The 12,177-nt window shown below is 36.4% G+C and overlaps 3 long non-coding RNA genes across 3 annotated transcripts; all 3 read right to left on the minus strand.

The window, feature by feature from the left end:
* Positions 1-1,477: 1,477 nt before the first annotated feature.
* On the minus strand, positions 1,478-2,145 carry LOC116402182. The gene is made up of 2 exons (XR_004214633.1): positions 1,958-2,145; positions 1,478-1,533 (listed from the first exon to the last, which is right to left on the minus strand). It is a non-coding gene; the product is annotated as an uncharacterized LOC116402182 (long non-coding RNA).
* Positions 2,146-9,065: 6,920 nt separating this feature from the next.
* On the minus strand, positions 9,066-9,893 carry LOC116402158. Its single transcript, XR_004214588.1, has 3 exons — positions 9,862-9,893; positions 9,697-9,769; positions 9,066-9,511 (listed from the first exon to the last, which is right to left on the minus strand). It is a non-coding gene; the product is annotated as an uncharacterized LOC116402158 (long non-coding RNA).
* Positions 9,894-10,395: 502 nt separating this feature from the next.
* Positions 10,396-11,172, minus strand: LOC116402157. Its single transcript, XR_004214587.1, has 3 exons — positions 10,987-11,172; positions 10,572-10,667; positions 10,396-10,452 (listed from the first exon to the last, which is right to left on the minus strand). It is a non-coding gene; the product is annotated as an uncharacterized LOC116402157 (long non-coding RNA).
* Positions 11,173-12,177: the final 1,005 nt, after the last annotated feature.

The raw sequence follows: 12,177 nt of genomic DNA on the forward strand, positions 1-12,177 counted from the left end.
TCTGGAAAAAACGTGAAAAGATTGTCAGGTGATGATGATAAAAAGGAAACCACACCTGTGCTGAAACCAGCCTCCAAAAATTGAAAGTAAATCAAAGGATCAAGGCACTCTTGAAATTGGAAGTAAACTTGGTAGCACAGGTCCAAAAATCGCTGGCAAGTCGAAGAATGATGATGCCGAATCCAACAAGACTAGCAAATCTAAGGACGATGAGACATCCACACCTGCCGCTGTTGCAAAGTCCAACAAGCAAGATGTATCGAAGACGGGGAAGTCCAAACAAGAAACCCAAAAACTCCTGTTTCAAAAGGCAAGTCTACCAAAACAGGCGATAAGTCTAATAATACCAATCTCTCCACCAAGGTTAAGTTCACATCTTCAAAAGCAAAAGAAAAAGAAAGTGGAGATGTGAAGCATTCATCAACTTCTGGGAAAACAATGGAGAACTCAAAGGAAAGTCACTAAATTCATCCAATGATCAGGGTAGTGAATCCAAGTCAGGAAAGAAAAGAAGAAGAGAGTCAAAAGGTTGATAACCACGTCTATTCCAAAAAGGTTGGAGTTGTCTATTCTTGGCTCAGTTTGCACCACATATTTGCAAATTCTACTATGAGTAGTTCTTGGCAAACTTGATCTTTGGAACTGATGATGTCTCTCATTGGCACATTTTCGAGATTGTCGTATATTCTTAGTTAGGTAGGTTAGCAGCAATTATAGGAGTATGGCAGTTCTCTTTGTAGTTGTTTGGCGCTATTCATGTCATCTGTGGGAGGTAAATGACCAATAAAAAATAATACGCAATAAAAAAGAATCAGAAAGAAAATAATATGCATTTTTGTTTTCAAATTCTTGGTGAAATCACAATTCAGAAATGAAATTTGGTTCATTCTCCACGATAATATGGTGACCTAAATAACATAAGTTTCAGAGTCATGGGAGATTAAAAGCCTTGCTAATTGCTCAAACTCTGAATGCAAAGGCTTTTCCCATGTGAAGGAACCCAGAGAACCAGCCAAAGCAGCATGCTTCTTTCCAATGCAAGAACATTCAGTGTATCTTCTGATTATGTACTGAATGCAGTAGGAAAAATGATATGAAGTTGTAATTCAAGCTAAAGATTTTGTTGCATAAACCAAAAACTTAAATGGATAAAACACAAAATGCATCCTATTCCCACCTTATGCCTACTACATCGCTAACAATACACTTACTGCAGCACCAAGATACAGCTTGTAGCCAAATTTCAGAAGGAAAAAATATATTCAGATTTCTGCATATCGAGAATTCGGTGAAACGCACCTGAGTTTATTTACTCAACTAATCCACAACAATTTGTGATATGAACACTCTTGGCAGAGGTCCATTGACCCCATCACCATCGCAGCAGCATTAGAAATGAGCTGTTTCCACCAACATATTACTACATTGAACCAAGCAAGGAAGGACCAAAAACAGTGTAAATGGGACGTATGGTTACTCCATTTTCCCTGTTGTTGGGTCCAAAACTACCCATCGCTCATTCCATTTCCTCAACTGCAAACATTGTAATAGAGAAAATCAGATTTGCTACAATGAAGGCTCATTGCCATAAAAAATGCTGTCTAAGAACAGAAACGCAGAAAATAGAAGGCTGATCAAATGTGACCACAATTCTGCATATGCGCACTACAAAACAGTCTGAGAATACTATCACATCGACGGCCATATTCATAAACACAAATATGCGGGCAGTTAGATCACGAACATGGGCATTTCTCACATTTCTAATCTCCTTGAAATCACAAATCCCGACGTCCTGATCTTAATAAGTACTACTAGGTGATTTAATTAAGTCTTCAAATATCACTAAAACAGTCAGAACGATTTAAATGGAAGACCTAAAGGCAGCGCAATTAAGCAGTAACCATCAATTCAAAACAAAAGGAAAGACAGAAAGAGTTGCAATGCGTTAGTTTACTGTTTCAGATCGCTTTAGAAGGGGACCCTGCAACAAATTCTGACCAGACCCAGAGGCCAGCTGCCGCTTGATCTTCTCCAAACTGTCCCCGACATCTTCCGCTCTCTCCACCAACAACAATCATAAATTAAAAACATGTCGAGCCAACAAAGATACACACCAGCAAACTTTTGAACATAGGACCCTCCTAAACCTTAAACAGATTTTGCAGTGGACTTCCGACTCAAATAAACAGCCTCCATGCTCCCCAAAACGTTCCGAAGAAACTGATTTCAGTTCCGACAAAAAAACATGTAACTAACTCAAGGTTAAAAAAAAAAAAACAGACAAGTACAAACCAACTTTTAAGAATCAGCTCCCTGCCAAATGCATCAAACCCATAACTTTAATTTCTTCAAATACAAAATTTAACTCAAGTAAAAAAAAAAAAAAAAACACAGAACAGAACTCTAACCAACAAAAATAGAAAAACCAACCTTAACCCTTGATCCTTGCAGTCCATCGGGAGGTTAAAGCACTGACATGATCGAGAACGTTCGTTCCCAGCCACAGGTTTTGGCCACGACAAAAGATTCAAGGAATTGAAATTTTGAAATGTGTAAGTGAACAAAATAAGCTGAAATGATTTTGTTTGAGAGGGCAAAATTCTGGCGGTGAGGAAGAAAAAGAATACATGGGGTTCAGTTTACAGGATTTTTCTTAATGATGTTGGAAGAACAAAGAATTGACGAGGTAATGTATATTATCTATAACCTTCAACTTAAATATGTTTTTGACCATAACCAGTGGGTTTGTGAAATTGAATGATCAATCCATAAATAAAAATGAAGTTGGAAGTAAAAAAATGAGAGGAAGAAAATACCCCAAAAGTTCTAAAAGCGATATGATCTCAACAAATTGTATCATGATGAACAGATCGAACAAGCCCCAAAACAGATTTTGCAGTGGGATTCCGACTCGGATAAACTGACTCCATGCTCAGCAAAACATTCCTAATAAAGGATTCAACTTGCTATCAACATGCATCACAACCCATAACGTTAAATTCTTCAAAACCAATGCAATTAAATCAAAGCAGAAAAAAACAGAACAAGAACTCAAAAACAAAACAGAATAACAAAAGAAAAAAAAATAAACATAACCTAACCTGATCCTTGCAGTCCATTGGGGAGGTTCAGCACCGGACATGATCGACAACAATCGATTCCCAGCTGCAGGTTTCGGTATCGACAAAGAATTTCCAAGGAAATGAAAATTTTGGAAATGGGTAGTCAAGAAAAATAAGGTTGAGAGGATTTTGTGTGGAGAGTGGGAAAAATTCCGGCCGGTGGGGAGAAAAGGGAAGACATGGGGTTCGGTTACAGGGTTTTCTTAATGATTGTTGGAAGAACAAAGAGGTTGTGAGGAGATTTAAGGTCAACCAAAAGAATGGCAGAATGTTTGATCTGGCTTGCTTCTTTATGGAAATGTCGTAGAAACAATAGAACGATGACATAGTTCCCTTTGTTTTTCTATTCACCAAAAAACCAATGACTTAAAAGAAAGACATTGCACCACATATGAGCATTAGAAAACAATATACATAAGAAAGAAAAAAATATGCAGAAATTGAAATGAAATTGGAAGTAAAAAAATGGAACGAAGAACAATACCCAAAATTTCCAAATGCATTATGATCATAAAAAAAATTTGTATCAACATGAACTGATCGAATAAGCTCCAAAATGGATATTGCAGTGGGATTCCGACTCAAATAGGCAGTGTACAGTCTTGCCAAAACGTTCCTAAGAAAGGATCATCAAAACCCATAACTTTAAATTCTTCAAAATAATGGAATTAAGTCAAGGCAGTACAACACGAAACAAAAACTCTAACCAACGATAAGAAAGAAATAAACCTTCACCCGTGATCCTTGCAGTCCATTTGGGGGTTCAGCACTGGACTTGATCGAGAACAATCAGTTCCAAGATGCAGGTTTCGGCATAGACGATGATTTTCCAAAAAGCGAAAATGAATTTTTTGGAAAGGTTGTAAAGAAAAGTAAGGTTGGAAAGATTTTGTTTCGAGAGTGGGCAAAATTCTGGCCGGCGTGGAGAAAGGAAAGACATGGGGCTCCGATTCTAGGGATCTTTCTCAATGATTGTTGGAAGAACAAAGAGTTTGTGAGGAGATTTAAGGGCAACGACAAGAATGGCAAAATGTTAAATCCCAAAAAGACTAAATGGCCAATTGAATGTTTAAGCAAATTGATATGCCTGTTAGGTGTTTTCTTGCTTCTTTACAGAAATGGGGTAGAAAGAGTAGAACGATAACATAGTTCACTTTGTTCTTCTCTGTACAAAGTAGCCAATGACTTAAAAGAAAGCATTGCACAACAAGTGACCATTAAAAAATAATATACATACGAAAGAATAAAAAATAAGCAGAAATTGGAAGTAGAAAAGAAATGGAAAAAATACCCAAAACTTCAAAATGCAATATGATCATAACAAATTTGTATCATCATGGACAGATCGAACAAACTCCAAAACAGATTTTGCAGTGGGCTTCCGACTCAAATAAACAGCCTCCATGCTCCCAAAACGTTCCTAAGAAGTGACACCATTTCACAACAAGTAGCCAATGACTTAAAAGAAAGATATTGCACAACAAGTGACCATTAGAAAATAATAAACAGAAGAAAGAATAAAAAGATAAGCGGAAATTGGAAGAAGAAAAGAAATGGAAGAAAAATACCCCAAAACTTCAAAATGCAGTATGATCATAACAAATTTGTATCATCATGGATAGATCGAAACAAACTCCAAAACAGATTTTGCAGCGGGCTTCCGACTCAAATAAACAGCCTCCATGCTCCCCAAAACGTTCCTAAGAAAGGATTCAGCTCCCTACCAACCAACATACATCACATCCCATAACTTTCATTTCTTCATAAACAATGTAACTAACTCGAGGTAAAAAAAAAAAAACAGAACAAGAACACTAACCAACTTCTAAGGAATTAGCTCCCTGCCAACATGCATCACATCCCATAACTTTAATTTCTTCAAATACAAAGGATTTAACTCAAAGTAAAAAAGAAAAACAGAACACAAACTCTAACCAACAAAAATAGAAAAACCAACCTTAACCCTTGATCCTTGCAGTCCATCGGGAGGTTCAACACTGGACATGATCGAGAACATTCGGTTCCCAGCCACAGGTTTGGCCATCGACAAAGATTTTCAGAGGGAAATGAAATTTTTGGAAATGGGTAGTGAACAAAAATAAGGCTGAAATGATTTTGTTTGGAGAGTGGGGAAAATTCTGGCGAGTGAGGAGAAAAGGGAATACATGGGGTTCGGTTTACAGGAATTTTTCTTAACGATTGTTGGAAGAACAAAGAGATGTGAGGAGATTTAAGGGTAACGACACAAATGCAGTAATGTTAAATCCAAAATGGCGAAATGGCCAATTGAATATTTAAGGAAGTTTGATCTGCCTGCTAGCTGTTTTCTTGCTTCTTTATGGAAATGTTGCAGAAAGAGTAGAACGATGACATAGTGCATAATGTGTTTCTCTTTACAAAGTAACCAATGACTTACAAGAAAGACACCACACAACAAATGACCATTGGAAAACAATATACAGATGAAAAACTAAAAAATTTGCAGAAATTGAAATTGAAATTGGAAGTAGAAAAGAAATGGAAGAAAAATACCCTAAAAGTTGCAAGTGCAATAGGATCATAACCAATTAGTATCACCATCAATAGATCGAACAAGCTCCAAAATGGATTTTACAGTGTGATTCTGACTCACATAAGCATCCTCCAGGACTGGGAAATCGTTTCTAAGAAAGGATCATCACAACCCATAACTTTAAATTATTCAATAACAATGCAATGAAATCAAAACAGAAAAAAACAAAACAATAACTAAAAAATAAACCTTAACCCTTGATCCTTGATCCTTACAGTGGATTGGAAGGTTCGGCACTCGACAAGATTGAGAACAATGGATTCCTATCAGCAGGTTTCGGCATCGACAAAGGATTTCGGAGGAAATGATAATTTTGGAAATGGGTGGTGAAGAAAAATAAGGTTGAAACGATTTTGTTTGGGGAGTGGGAAAAATTATGGCCGATGGAGAGAAAAGGGAAGACATGGGGTTCGGTTTACAGGGATTTAACAAAGAGATTGTGAGGAGATTTAAGAGCAACGACAAGAATGGCAGAATGTTAAAACCCAAAAGACTAAATGGCCAATTGAATGTTTAAGCAGATTGATCTGCCTGTTATTTGTTTTCTTGCTTCTTTACGGAAATGGGGTAGAAAGAGTAGAAAGATAACATAGTTCACTTTGTTCTTCTATTTATAAAGTAGCAAATGACTTAAAAGAAAGACATTGCACAACAAGTGACCATTAGAAAATAATATACAGAAGAAAGAATAAAAAGATAAGCAAAAATTGGAAGAAGAAAAGAAATGGAAGAAAAATACCCCAAAACTTCAAAATGCAGTATGATCATAACAAATTTGTATCATCATGGACAGATCGAACAAACTCCAAAACAGATTTTGCAGCAGGCTTCCAACTCAAATAAACAGCCTCCATGCTCCCCAAAACGTTCCTAAGAAAGGATTCAGCTCCCTACCAACCAACATGCATCACATCCCATAACTTTCATTTCTTCAAAAACAATGTAACTAACTCAAGGTAAAAAAAAAAAAACAGAAAAAGAACACTAACCAACTTTTAAGGAATCAGCTCCCTGCCAACATGCATCACATCCCATAACTTTAATTTCTTCAAATACAAAGCATTTAACTCAAAGTAAAAAGGAAAAACAGAACACGAACTCTAACAAAAAAAAAATAGAAAAACCAACCTTAACCCTTGATCCTTGCAGTCCATCGGGAGGTTCAGCACTGGACATGATCGAGAACATTCGGTTCCCAGCCACAAGTTTGGCCATCAACAAAGATTTTCAGAGGGAAATGAAATTTTTGGAATTGGGCAGTGAACAAAAATAAGGCTGAAATGATTTTGTTTGGAGAGTGGGCAAAATTCTGGCGAGTGAGGAGAAAAGGGAATACATGGGGTTCGGTTTACAGGGATTTTTCTTAATGGTTGTTGGAAGAACAAAGATATGTGATGAGGTAAATGTAATATTATATCTTCTAACCATTGTTAACTTAAATATGCTTTTGACTATAACAAGTGGGTTTGCTGAAATTGAATGATCAATCCCACGAAAACTCTAAAACCGGGGGATCTCGGCGCGCATTTTACTTGACCTAAGCGGCTGGCTTGGCTCCCTCTTTTTTTTCTTGCTCCCTCTCACAGGCTGCCATGCTGGGTGAAGAACTCTAAGGACCTACTAGGCTGGGTCGGGTTTTGCTTAGGCAAGAAAAGCGGAGAGGATCCCCACGAAAACTCTGAAACCGGGGGATCTCGGCGCGCATTTTACTTGACCTAAGCGGCTGGCTTGGCTCCCTCTTTTTTTTCTCTCTCCCTCTCTACCGGTTGCCATGCTGGGTGAAGAACTCTAAGCACCTACTAGGCGGGATCGGGTTTTGCTTAGGCAAGAAAAGCGGAGAGGATCCCCACGAAAACTCTGAAACCGGGGGATCTCGGCGCGCATTTTACTTGACCTAAGCGGCTGGCTTGGCTCCCTCTTTTTTTTCTCGCTCCCTCTCACAGGCTGCCATGCTGGGTGAAGAACTCTAAGTACCTACTAGGTGGGGGTCGAGTTTTGCTTAGGCAAGAAAAGCGAAGAGGATCCCCACGAAAACTCTGAAACCGGGGGATCTCGGCGCGCATTTTACTTGATCTAAGCGGCTGGCTTGGCTCCCTCTTTTTTTCTCTCTCCCTCTCTACCGGCTGCCATGCTTGGTGAAGAAATCTAAGGACCTACTAGGCGGGATCGGGTTTTGCTTAGGCAATAAAAGCGGAGAGGATCCCCACGAAAACTCTGAAACCGGGGGATCTCGGCACGCATTTTACTTGACCTAAGTGGCTGGCTTGGCTCCCTCTTTTTTTTCTCGCTCCCTTTCTACCGGCTGCCATGCTGGGGAACTCTAGTGACCCACTAGGCGGGGGTCGGGTTTTGCAACCCTTAGCAGCTTTGTCGTATTGTTTTGTTTTTATCGGCTGTTATGTTGGGTGAAGAACTCTAAGAACTTGCCGACTTTGCTTTCTACCTGACCTAACAATCATATTTTGCTTTCAAACAATCTTATACAAATGTGTATGGCCAAAAGAGGGATTTAAAATTAATATAAAAAAGGCATTAGAATATGGCAAAAAAGGGGATTAAAATTGAGATAAAAAAGAGAACCGCACATATTATTATGTACATAATTCACAATATTCAGAAAATGAACCAAGTGTTCTACTCATTTCTAAGCTATCAATATATGCATTTTCAACATATGTAACATATTCAAATAACAAATACAATCACAAATCTGAGCTCCGTTCTCATGCGTTAGGCATACATGCTTTTTTATGCTAAAAAGCGAAGTAGACATGGTACTTATTCTAAGCATAGAGCATTGCAAAAGTTTCTAAATTTTGACATTTTTAGCAAAATTTGCAAAATGAAAATTTCCCAAAGGACATGGAATGTGCAAGGCTACAACCCCACCCCCCACTTAAAAATATGCATTGTCCTCAAAGCATTTTAAGCAAGATTCTACGGATGGAAAAAAAAAAGAAAAAGGAGAACAGAAGACCTCCCCTTGTAACCTAGTTTCTTCATGGAAGCTTGCTTGCAAAGATCCCAAGTTTGGTTATATTTCATTTTCCTTTATTCCTACAAAAAGAAAACAAGAATTTCCATCGAATTTTATTAAAAAGGTTAAACTAAAAATTTTAGAAAAATGTGCAGAATTGTTTAAGCTCGGTTGCATTTTCTAAGCACCACTTGAATTATTAAAACGACCTAACAAATATTCAATACAAGTTCGTAATTCATAACCTACCAAAAAGTTCAAAAAGATTGTTGTAGGTGTTCCACCAAACCTTTTGTAAATTACATACATCAATAAACTTACTTCTTAAAGGGGGGGAAGAAACTAAGTTTTAGGGACAAATGGCTCTAAAGCACACAAACACTCTCCATCTCACTCTCTATCTACCCTGTATCTAATTTAATCCAGCATTCATTTGGGGCATTGTAGGTTCATATTAAAAAATAGTCATTCATGTCGTGATGCAAAGGCCCTTTTTATGTATCTAGAACTAAAATCACGAAAATCATCGTGGACATGCAGCACAACAAACTGAATATCCATGGGAAGCCTTTGCTAACAAAATGGTTGACAATAATTACTCAGACAAGAGAGAATGACTATAATTAATTAACAGAAGTACAAATCAATATAGGTGCACAACCACCAAGCCCCCAACAAAAGGAACAATAAACTTCAATAACAAAAGAAAGGTAGTATCAGGACTATCCTTACCTTGTTATCGAAGAAGATACCTTGGCTCTGGAAAGCCCGATGCTCTGCCTTACAACATTCAATTACCCCAGTACTGTAGTGTTTCTTCAAAGTTTGGGAATCTACCTAAAACATAAAAATATATATTACAACTTGAAAACCTCCATGTCAGAAACTTTACTTTAATTATCAAACCAGATGCTATGCAAGAATTAGTTAGCAGAAACACAACATAAATAGTAATGATATTCTTTGGGGAGGGGATAAAAGCATCTTTCATCTTAGAAATAAGCTTAGCAGTTAGCACTAACCTTTATATAAGAAGTTAACACCGGTTTGATTACTTCATAAACTTCAGCTACGAAATCTGGTAAAGAGAAAGACCTAATCCATAATGTTAAAGAGGAAAAGATCAAGTCAGATTCCTTTATTCAAACAGGTTAGTATCACATCTCCAAAGGAAAAAACTTACGGACCTCTACGACGAATTTCCTTGAATGATGTAGCGCACCTTGTTCTTGAAACACAGTTTCATTTATGCTGTGAAAAATAAGATTGATAAATAAAACTTTCGGCTACAATTAGCCACATAAACATAAAGTTGTGACAGGAAAACAAAAGCTAACAGATAATTAACTATACAGTTTGTAGGCAAAATACCAAATAGCCCATAATCAAGATCACAACTGAAGCAAACAATAATGTGTAGTTTATCATTTCCAACCAAATAATTCAATAACAAATAAGGTCAAATGGCCAAATAATATGTCCTTTCACATAAATATTTACTCCTGAATTTTTTGAAGGATAATGTTATCGCTTCTCTCCCACGTTTCACAAAAATTCTTTTACATATTATATTTTTGTTACATATTCCTATTGAAGAATCTCATTTGAGCATTTTGTGGTCAATTTGACTTGAAAGGAACGGCAAACTTTCAATAAGAAAGAAGCAAGATGCCCAGTTTTTTTGAACTGCTGTTTTTCTCTTCTTTTTTTTTCTTTAACTTGCTGTAAATTGGAGATGTTTTCCATAACTACTTTGGCTTATGTAATTTACCTTCTCCCTAAATGCAACCATAAATCAAACAAAGTAGATGAATAAATTTACACCACAGAAATCCATCCTATGAAGACTAGAGCGGAGAAAGATGGGATAAGGATAAAGCATAGGAAGAGCAAATACCCGATGGGAAGTAAACTGATAAAAAATACTTTGTGTTGAGAGTAATATATCCCGAACCAATTTTCTGCCAGCCATTAAGATTTACCCACTGCAACTCTGCACACAAATATTTTCTTATAAACAATAATTAACACAATCTAATTGGTATCTTATGGATATAAAAGACAGCATGGATCCATATTGGAAGGATTTCAAATTAGTCTACGAACAAAGAATTTGGAAGGATTTCAAATTAGTCTACGAACAAAGAATTTGGAAGGATTTCAAATTAGTCTACGAACAAAGAATTTGGAAGGATTTCAAATTAGTCTAAGAACAAAGAATTTGGAAGGATTTCAAATTAGTCTACGAACAAAGAATTTGGAAGGATTTGTGATCAACTAAGGAGCTCTCGACTTTCTCCGCTGGAATTTACCTTCCTTGGGTACTTATCGACCAGAGACTGGAAGTAGTTGTGCTCTTCGTCCATAGTAGTCATCCAACCAGCAAGGGAAAGACCACGACGCGCAGTGGAATAGGAAAAAGAGCGTTGAGCACAGCTTTCGTGTCACCAGCAATCGTTTTTCCTTTATTGGTAGACCGAAAAGGCTTTGTCAAGCAGGCAGGCTGCCACTCGATCGACAGTTGAGAAATCCGACGCTGTTAGGGCGATTTTGAGGAAGACGAAGAAGATAAGAGAAGAGGAGAGGACGAGAAAGTAGAGAGAGAGAGAGAGCCGTTAGAGAAGAAGTAGGGGAAGAAATTTGAAACGTGAGTGAGAGAGAAGGGGAGATGAGGGATTAAAATATATTTGAATTATTTGTGATAAAACCCATTTAAAACCCAAAACAATTTCTTTATAACTAAAACAAATATTTTGTTTTTAAAATTTAGACTAAAAAAATCAAATTTTACGAGATAAAATTTTCAGTAACGATAAAGCAAAAAATATATTTTTTGTTTTTCAAATAATTATAATCCAAAATTTTCAAGAAATGTGAAATTTCATTTAATAAGATAAAAACATTAGTTTCCAACTTTGGCAATGGATGAAAGTATTAGAAATTGAAAATAATTGTTAGACATGCATGTTAGCCGTCACCACAAACCAATCCAATTTTTCATTCAAAAATGTTGAATTTATAATTAATGGTTCTCGAAACATTCATACAATTTTTTTTTTAATTTAACTTACTTAATTTGAGTTTTCTTACGATGTTCATGTCGATATTATACGAAAAATTGTCTTAAATGATAAAATTGCTGAAGATATTCACAAATATAACAAAGTTTTACCGTCTGTTAGTTAGTGATAGAACATGTACTAGTGGTCTATCAATTATCCTCTATGGTTTTAGTTTAGTGGTTATTTATCAAGCTCTTAATAAATTAAATAGTGATTTAACAAATATAATGTAAAAGAATATTCCAAGAATAACCTTGGAGTATCACTTGAATTTTCAAAACGACCTAACAATGCTAAACTATAAGCTCATAACTCATAACTCATAACCTATCAAAAAAAGTACAGATAAAACAAAAAAACTATTTAAATCTTGAAAAATGAAATATGAGAAAAAAAATGAAAAGACAAGAAATAAATTTTAAAGTATATGTAAATTTTAGA

Source organism: Cucumis sativus, chromosome 2 (assembly GCF_000004075.3).
Source record: "Cucumis sativus cultivar 9930 chromosome 2, Cucumber_9930_V3, whole genome shotgun sequence".
Lineage (NCBI taxonomy): Eukaryota > Viridiplantae > Streptophyta > Magnoliopsida > Cucurbitales > Cucurbitaceae > Cucumis > Cucumis sativus.